The 9,948-nt window shown below is 36.1% G+C and overlaps 1 long non-coding RNA gene across 3 annotated transcripts in view; it reads left to right on the top strand.

The window, feature by feature from the left end:
- Positions 1–8,328: 8,328 nt before the first annotated feature.
- The window catches only part of LOC147579289 (uncharacterized), a 73,067-nt gene continuing 71,447 nt past the window's right edge, over positions 8,329–9,948 (top strand). The window contains exon 1 of one of the 3 annotated variants that reach the window (XR_015253769.1): positions 8,329–8,935. This is a non-coding gene — a long non-coding RNA (uncharacterized LOC147579289). The remainder of the gene's footprint in view (positions 8,936–9,948) is intronic. The other 2 variants (XR_015253768.1, XR_015253770.1) reach the window with 2 other exon arrangements.

The raw sequence follows: 9,948 nt of genomic DNA, 5'->3' as shown, positions 1-9,948 counted from the left end.
AAAATGGAGATGATCTCAATACTCTTAAAGTTTGACTAATTTGTTTGCCATATATATATATATATATATATATATATATGTTGTGTAAGGATCGTCTTATGATCTGGGAGTAGGTAAAATGAGATGTTTAGCAGTTTTAGGATTCTTCAATAAAAGTCAATGCCAAATCATCTTACACCTGGTAAATGTCAAGCAGTTGAAAAGGAAGACAGTAAGTATTTGGACAGTCAGAAATAAGGTGCTCAGAACAGTGAAAATATCAACTCTCCCTGATGACTGAGTAACAACTCCAAATACAACCTTCATGTTTTCATAAGCCTATATGAATGCAAATTGGCCATTAAAATATTAAAGTCCACCCTTATATCAGTAAAAATGGGTAAGTATGGTAACTGTGAAGGAAAAAAGGACTGGCATTGGTAGCATAAGAGCTAGTACATGGAAAGAGCTGGAAATGCTGCAGGCTTCTTTCCCTGAAGGTAGAGGATAATTTATGTTGAAGGCAATGTGAAAACAAAGTATCTTGCCAATGAAATTCCCATTTTGAAGTAAGATTCCAAGTTGGTCTGTTGAAATGAAGGTCAGTATGAATTTAAAATGAAAACATTGTACCTGTTGCCCTTAATAACACATTCCTTTTGGTACCCATATCTAAATGCTCATTCTTTTTGGCTCTCGCTATACAACTCTCCAGGAGAACCTGAAAAGCAGTTGTGTTTCCTGGTTAGTAGGAAAAAAAGCTAAAAAAAATAGTATTCACATTGAAGTTTTTGTCTAACTTTTAATCTCATTTTAAAAAAAGAAGCAAAAAGATATTTATAAGAGAAATAAACCTGAAAGTTTAAGATTTGCTGTTATTTTATTTTCATGATTTTAATTGTGATATAGGTCATTAGTTTTCTATTTTTTATTACAGTCATATTACTTTATAAAATAATGCTATTAAACTAATGTTCTACAACACAAAGGGGAATTGGTTTAATCTGGCTTTCAACGTTTCTAGAAAGATTAATTTTGGTAAAACCATTCTTTTACTTCTTAATAGTACTAGGGCTTGAAAAATAGAGAGACCTGGTGGAAACATCCATCTTGACTATAAACTTCGTTTTATTATGAAAAAAAAAAAAAAAAAAGATTTGTTTCAGATTCTTTGCTCTTTTGATTATTTTTGTTGTTGTTAAAATGCTATTGTAAGTGTTGGAAATGGCCATTATCTAGAGTTCAGGAGTTTATTCCTTTTGATATATGAAGATGGATGAAAGGTAAAGTCCCAATATTGTCAACGACCCAGTAATGTATTGATTCCTCTTTGCCGCTAGATGTCCCTATATAGATGCGCCTTCTACCTGAGAGGCTTTAGAAAGATGCCAACAAAATCAGAGGGACATTTGCTACTCCTAAACCTTTTTACGTACTCTGCTTTAGCACTCTGGTGCTGACCAGATGCTTTCTCCTTTTGTTCTGGAGGATTAATATCATGGGACAAGACAGGACTTGTACTAAACAAAAAGTGACCAAAGTTAGGCTTGCTCATTGGTCTGAACATATACATATTAACTACTCATTCTGGAGAATATGAGAATCTCAACAGATATAGTTTAGCTTTATAGACAGATTTCAATTAAGCATGCTAAATGAGGAGGGGCTTAGGTTTGAGTTAACCAAAATGGAAGATAATTTAAAATTATAGTTAGTAATAAAATAGGTTTGTATGTGTTTTGAATATGAGTGTGTTTGGTGTCCTGGGAATTTAACAAAATTTCAATAATAGACATACAGATAATATTAATCTCCGAGGGAACTTGGAGTTGATATTTCATATACAGCTTATTTCATAATTCTTCTTTGTTTTTCATACTTGACAAAGATCAACAATGCTAGCTGCCAGAGCAGTGTGACATGAGAGTTAAACCTGAGCTCATTTCTTTATAAGTTTTTTAAATTCTAGTTCTCAGTTTACCTGCAAAGGGAGGGAATAATTCAGTGTGTTGATTAAAACTGTCTTTGCTCAGTTTTGGGTTGTATAAAATCATAAGGCTGGATGAGAATCATAATGAAATCCTTTGTTATATTCTGTTTTGAAATGATCAGAATCATTCAATAAAGTTTTGGCAGTAAAATGCGATGTTAATAGTCTTTCTACTTAAAACATGAATTTGATTAAAAACTTTTGGGGGAAATAAGTATTTATTGGAACCACTGGATTATTTCAAAAGGGTTAGATCCTGCATTTAAAATACTATAGGTATTCATTTATCATTTGAGTATATTTTATCCAATTTTATGGTTAATTTTATAATCCTGATTTCTATTTTATGACATGTTACTATAATTCAGTATAGGAATAATATAGGGAAATAAAAGATTAAAGTAGTACTGAGTAACCAAAATTAATTCAACTTTTTTTTTCTCTTTTGAACAAAGGATCTATATTTTGGGGTTGTTTTTATGCAATTTTTTTTTCTCAGTATTGAAGAAAAAGACACAAGTGGATAGTCTTCTGTTGCCCTCCCTACAAAAAGATCTTTGAGAAATGGTGATATTTGGGTAAATGTGGGGGATGGTAATGAGTGCAGGAGATTTATAAAGACATTTGTTATCCTGTCTCTTAAAAATAAGAAGAAAGTTTTTACAACCTAAAACCTGGGCAAAATTCTTGAAAATATCACTGAATGAAGTTTGCAAGGTCTTTAGAGAAGGAAAAGATGATTATTAAAAACAAGTATATAGAATCAAAAAGTCAGATAAGGGTTAGGGAGAATGTGAAGAAATAACCCTGATACACTATTGGTAAAAATATAAAGTGGTGCAGCCAGTTTGGAAGGCTGGCAATTCCTCAAATGATTAAATATGGAGTTATGAGATGACTCAGCAAACAGTTGGTTATATGTCCAAGAGAAATGAAAACATATGTTCACATGAAAATGTGTACCCAAATGTTCCAGCAGCATAATTCATTATAGCCAAAAGGTAGAAAGGTAGAAATGTCCATCAGCAGGCAGATGGAGAAACAAAATATGGTATATGCGTTCAGTGAAATATTGTTTAACCATATAAAGGAATGAAGTACTGACACATGATGAAAGGTGGATTAACTTTGAAAACATTATATTAAGTGAAATAAGCCAGTTACCAAAGACCAAGTAATAGTATGATTCCATTCACATGGAAATCCCAAATAGATGAATCCATATAGACAAAGTGAATTAGTGGTTACTTGGGGCTGGAGGACATGGATAGATCAGAGGGTGATAGTTAAAGGGGACAAGGCTTCTTTTGAGGTGATTAAAATGTTCTAAAATGTGATGATCTTTGGACAGCTCTGAATACTAAGAATGAATGAATTGTACATTTTATGTTAGTTTTTAAACTTTGAGTATAGTTGATACAATGTTACATTAGTTTCGGGTGTACAGCATAGTGATTCAACATCTCTCTAAGTTGTGCTCTGCTCACCACAAGTGTAGCTACGGTCTCTCACCATACAACATTATTATAATATCATAGACTCTCTTCCCTATGCTGTGCCTTTTGTTCTCTGAATTGTACACTCTAAATGAGTTAATTGCATGTTATGTGAATTATATCTCAATGAAGCTGTGAAAAAAAAACGTGAGATGCTGAAATACACTACAACATGGATGAACCTTGAAAACATTAGGTTGAGTGAAAGAAGTTAGGCTCTACAGATGGGTTCCCATTTGGTATTTATTGTTCTTCCAGCCAGATGCAGTCTACCAATCAGAGATCATTTTCACTGTAAACAAAGTTGCCTTATAAAATATACGGCATGCTAACTTTTACTGGGCTGCCAAGGGAGCAGAGCTAGAAAGTTCACTGAAGGTCAAATTGTCATGTAGAAGGTGAAAAGGGTAGCTCTTTGCCCTCAGCCACATATTGAACTCCTTACACTAACTTATTATCCATTCAGATTCTATTTGTCTTGGCTTACGTGATTTCCATCTTATTCTTGGAACAGTCAGTACTATTTATACTAAAAGACTGCATTTTTATTGTTGTTTTTCCTACTTTTTAACTCTACCCATCATCCTCTTTCAGTTAACTAAAAAACCAATTGTGAGAATACATGATAATTAGTAATAAGCAGTTGACATTGCAGGAAATTATAGGCATTGCCAGAGCATCGATTTTTCTCTATTGGTATTATAGAGAGAGCTCCTTCTATGCAACTAGAATAATTGGGGGGTAGATATATCTGAGTGAAAGTATCCTGGGACACAAAGTTTCTAAATAATGACAAGACTTTGAAATGATGACTACAGCTGACATCCCCAATATAACTTGCCTGCTTTTTGTGGAAATGCGTGATATAAACATGTTGGTGTACCCTCTCACATGTAGTCATATTCTAAACGTACTTTCCTTCAGTGGATTACTTCTGTGAAATGAAACACAGGAAGAGATGATATATAATGTAGCTAAAACCAGTTATTCAATAAAGGTCCAACGAACAGCCAATTAGTGATTTATTTGCAAGTTCCTACCTTTTGGGAAAGGAAGGTAAATCTAAAGGCTGTTTAATTGATGTTTGTTGTTTTTTTAAGGGCTAGTAGCAATTCAAGTTTCTCTTGTAGAGCATAGAAAAATGATAAATTATGCTAAGGTTATTCTTTTGATTCATAGGGCTTTTTTTTTTTTTTTTTTGAAAATAAGTTCATTGATGTTGATAGAAAGCAATGATTTTCAAATTGTTTCAGCCAAATGCGTCCCTCAAATAAAATCTAACATGGAAGCCAATATGTGGAACAAATTAAAGTGTAGCTGTTTAGTTTGAAATGGGGAAAGGATAATGGAGTCTGGTGTCTACAGCAAATTGCTAACAATCTTCCGTAACCTGAACTAGCCTTTGAGGCATTTCTGGAGATCCCAAGAGTTGTAGAGAATAGAGTTGGAAAATCTCCTGTATAATGCAAAGGATATTAGTTGGACTTCTAGGCTCATCTTCCTCACTAATTACTTAGGCAACTCTAGACAAGTCACTTTATCTTTCTGAGTCTTTGTTTTCCCTGTATGGAAAATAGGGCATGGAATTAAATGATTTTTAAGGTTCTTATTTGTTTTTGTTGTTTTTTTTTTTACAATTCTGATACTTTTGGGTTTTAAACTAAGACCCCTTATTGAAGACAGGTACACAAAATATTAGATTGAAACTAGAATTTGGCTAAAGGCTCATAGCTATGGCCAAATTAAATTTTAATTCATCGGTCAAAATAGAAATATCTAGAGAATGATTTTTTATTCAGTTTTTAAGTTCTAGAACTGTAAAACTCTATTAAATATAAGCCAGGTTACCAGCTTTGATATTTAAAAACTTGATTTTAATCTTCTTATGCTTGGGGGAGTTAATTGACAGCATATTTCTGGGGTTTGATATTTTCACCTTTTATAATCATTGAGTTTTAAATTTTATGTCACAGGCTATAAACAAAGGAAGAAAGTTACATATTTGATTATTTTCAAATGACTTTTCATTTATGCTAACAACACTGCATTTTTGAAATGATGCAGTGCTCTACAAGTCACTATGACAAGTGCGAGTAATCTCAGAACCCAGGAGAGACACTTTCTTGGATGAACTTTCCACCATGTGCTTTATTGAGGTCGTATAGTAAAATGTTCTGGCAGCACCCCAAAGTAAGGAGCAGATGGATGTGCTGTGGGTCTGAGCAATAACCTAGAGACCTCAGTCTCTAGAGTAACCAGTAACCTAGAGTCCATAGGTGGTCTTCCACATTATTGCTATACTCCTGCCATTCAGTGTCTAGTGTTTGAGTAAGTGACACAGAGGTATGAGGATGTTTTCCTTACTTACTACAACGAAATAGGCGATGCTTTTTTTTTTTTTTTTAACAAATGTCTATTTTAATTCTTTTTAATGTTTATTTATTTTTGAGAGAGAGACAGATCGTGAGGTGGGGAAGGCAGAGAGAGAGGGAGACACAGAATCCAAAGTAGACTCCAGGATCTGAGCTGTCCTCACAGAACCTGACGTGGGGCTCGAACCCATGAACCACAAGATCATGATGTGAGTCAAAGTCAGATTCTCAAACAACTGAGCCACCCAGGCACCCCCAACAATGTTGTTTTTAAAAACACTTAAAAAATTATATTCCAGGGGCAGCTACTTCACCAGGGCAGATATTTTTGTTTAATTGTATATCCTGCTTGTGGGCCTGGAGGTCTAACTTATGCCAGCAGTGGATAAGATGTGGCTGTTTCTTCCACCTGTCTTAAACCCTGCCATGACAGTAAGAATGATACAGCCGGGCACATGGGTGGCTCAGTTGGTTAAGTGTCCAACTCTTGATCTCAGCTCATATCATGATCTCCCAGTTTGTGGAATCAAGCCCCACATCTGGCTCTGTGTTGCCAGCACAGAGGCTGCTTGGTATTCTCTTTCTTTCTCTCTCTGCCCCTATCCCACTGGCTCTCTCTTTCTGTCTCTCTCAAAATAAATAAATAAACAAACAAAAAAAAAAGAATAATGATACACCTAATGTATTGGACACACTTGAATGGTAGAGTCAGAAAGGAACTTTTTTTTTTTTAATTTCATTGTTCCTTTATGTTTATTCAGTTAAGTTGGTTCTTTCCTAGACCCTGAAAATGTATGCAATTTAGTGAATTTTCTGGGGACTCTTAAGTGATTCAAAGAGTCTAAATCCAAAAAGCAAAATGTCCAGTCCCATGTAAGAGCCATCAATTTTCATTAAAAGGCACAACTTGATTTAAAGTTGAAGCTAAGGCGGGCACTTGTGATGAGCACCAGGTGTTGTATGTAAGTGATGAATCACTGAATTCTACTCCTGAAACCATTATTGCACTTTTCAATTTATTATTATTATTATTTTTTTAATGTTTTTTATTTATTTTTGGGACAGAGAGACAGAGCATGAACGGGCGAGGGGCAGAGAGAGAGGGAGACACAGAATTGGAAGTAGGCTCCAGGCTCTGCGCCATCAGCCCAGAGCCTGACGCGGGGCTCGAACTCACGGACCGCGAGATCGTGACCTGGCTGAAGTCGGACGCTTAACCGACTGCGCCACCCAGGCGCCCCTGCACTTTTCAATTTAAAAAAGAAAAGAAAAAAGGGAAAAAAGTTGAAGTTCCTCTTCCTCTTGAAAGCTTGTGTCCCCAGACAGGTGGGATTTCAGTAGCTATGTGATGGGTTCTTGTTCTCATGCCTGCCTAACTTTCAGTTGCTCCTCTCTTCTTGCTAACTTGTTTCTGATCTTTCTCATGTTGGTGGCAGGGGGAGGAAGGAGAGGGTGGAGAAGACCGGGGCATTTTGCTTGCTTGGCACTGTGGAGGTGATGGTGACGTGCTCTGGTATGGTAGGCATTAAAGCTGATTCTTGTTTGCATGGGCACATGTGTGATGATCCCCATGTTACAATTCCTGCAATTCCTCTGACATGAGCAAATATTTTTATTTAGTCTAGTTGTTCATTTCCTCTATTGCTCCTAGGAATGAAAGCCCTTGCTTCTTTCTGTGGATGCTTGTTCTTTGTCCTGCGGGCACTCTTAGTATATACAATTCCCCATACAGTTCTCTCTCCTACATGAGACTCACATTTGGTCCATGAGAAACACTCATACATCCTTTGCACTGATAAATTCCCAGAAAACAGTTCTGTCCTGCTTAGGCTACTTTAGTCAGCCTCTTGCCCCTATGTTCTTAACAGTCAGAACATTGCCTCCTTAAAGCTACTGTCTTTTGGACTTAGGTGAAGGGTTAACAATTCTTTGACATTCTTTTTCTTTCTTTCTTTTGTTTCCTTCCTTCCTTCCTTCCTTCCTTCCTTCCTTCCTTCCTTCCTTCCTTCCTTCCTTCCTTCCTTTCTCTCTCTCTCTCTCTCTGAAATTCTTTCTTTAAAAATTCCCCTCTGGGTTTCTGTAGTGCTGGCAATGATCTGTTTCTGGATATGTGGTGTTGGATGTTGTATGATGCTTACTTAATACACTGTGTATTACATTTACATTTTTAAACTTTTCTGTGTGTTAGACCTTAGTAATACTAGTTAAGAAAAACAATAGTCCTGGGGCGCCTGGGTGGCGCAGTCGGTTAAGCGTCCGACTTCAGCCAGGTCACGATCTCGCGGTCCGTGAGTTCGAGCCCCGCGTCGGGCTCTGGGCTGATGGCTCAGAGCCTGGAGCCTGTTTCCGATTCTGTGTCTCCCTCTCTCTCTGCCCCTCGCCCGTTCATGCTCTGTCTCTCTCTGTCCCAAAAATAAATAAACGTTGAAAAAAAAATGTTATTTAAAAAAAAAAAAGAAAAACAATAGTCCAAATAATCTCATCCAGGTGCTGAAAATATACAGCAAGTCTCCTCCTTCATAATCTCCCAACTCCCAGTCTTTATAACCTGTCAATTCAGCATCTTCTCTCTGGTTCTTAGATTCTTTGAGCAGTTTTGGACTTGTTCTAGTTCCTCATTTTAGGAAATGTTCCAAGTGAAACTTGTATTTTCATACCTGTATATTTATTTTAACTATGACTTCGTGAATATTGATATCAAATACCGTTGTTAAGCCTTTTAACTATATCAAGAAATCTTGCAGACTCAAAAGGTTAAGAATTGTTACCATCATTTTACAAAGAAGATACTAAGGCTATAGGGGTCCAATAACGTGCCCAAAGTTGCAAGACAAATAAATGACTGTACCAAGATTTGGACCAAATGTTTTCTGATTTCAAAGCCCATGCTTTTTCCTCTGAGACTATTTTCAATCTCAGAATAAGGATTGTCAAATGTATGACTTGAAGATGACCACAAAACATGCAGTGAAGGAGTAACTGCTCACATGTCAGGTTTCCATGTTTCTCCCATTTGCTGGAGTCAGAGAGCAGCTGTTTATTCACTTGAGCTCTGATGAACAAAGCCTGCTTGAAACCAGAAGAAATTGTCTGGAGAGGTGAGTGGGTCTTGTGATGGGCAAAGCTGTGTCTGTCCTAACCTAAACAAAGCAAAAGAATGCAAAAGGAAAAGAGGTTGTCCTCAGAAAGTTACTTAGCCACTGTGGTTGGTTGTCACAGTTTTATCCTCAGGATAAATTATTAGTGGTCTCAGAACTAAGACAATCTGTGTGTATACCTCAGAATGGTAAATAATGTAGCATTCTGTCATGGAGGCGGACAGCAGTTGCCCATTAGGCCAATTTCAGTAAACGGAACTTGTTCTCCAGAAGAACTAGATATCAGGTCGAGTGATAGCAATAAAGTGAACTGTGGAGCTGGGGTGTACTAAGTGACCAGGTGCTGTTTTGCAGAGTTTTGTGGTGCTAGAGCATGGGGCCACACAGTGCTGAGGCCCCCTAGTTGATAATTACTTTTACTCTTTATTGAATAGAATGTGTAAGGTGCTGGAGAGTCTGCTAGTGGTATCTATCTATTGGAACCAGAGTTTTATGCATTGCTTTGCCTCACTTTCTTGGTAAACTCAATCCATTGAATTCAAAATGTATCCTGAAAGAATTTTGCCTAAAATATAAGTTCTACTTTTCTCATTAGAAACATAATAAAAATTCACGATAGATAATTGGAAAAATTAAAAGGATAGTGTAATTACAACTTGACCATTCTAAGATATGCATTTCAATCATTTTTCATTTTCATTTCAGTCATTTCAATCATTTCAATGATTTTTTCATTTCAATCATTTTTTTGGTATAGCTGAGCTCAGAGTGAATAAGCAATTCCATTGTCTTTCTCCCCCACACTTAGCTTTGTTTGTATTTATTTATTTTCATTAGGTTTTTAAATTCCAGTATAGTTAACATATGTTCATTTATAACATAAGCCCTCTTCTTTCTTATTATGAAATTATTTTTAAAACATACATGTTTCAATATTAATATGGTGTTTCATCATGTGGCTAAATCACGGTTTACTCAAACTTTCCCCCGTTTTTGGATCATTAGTTTTTGTT

Source organism: Puma concolor, chromosome B4 (genome assembly GCF_028749965.1).
Source record: "Puma concolor isolate L17-30 chromosome B4, mPumCon1.1.hap2, whole genome shotgun sequence".
Taxonomy (NCBI): Eukaryota; Metazoa; Chordata; class Mammalia; order Carnivora; family Felidae; genus Puma; species Puma concolor.
Note: the sequence above shows the minus strand (reverse complement) of the source record. Positions and strands in the feature narration are given on the sequence as shown.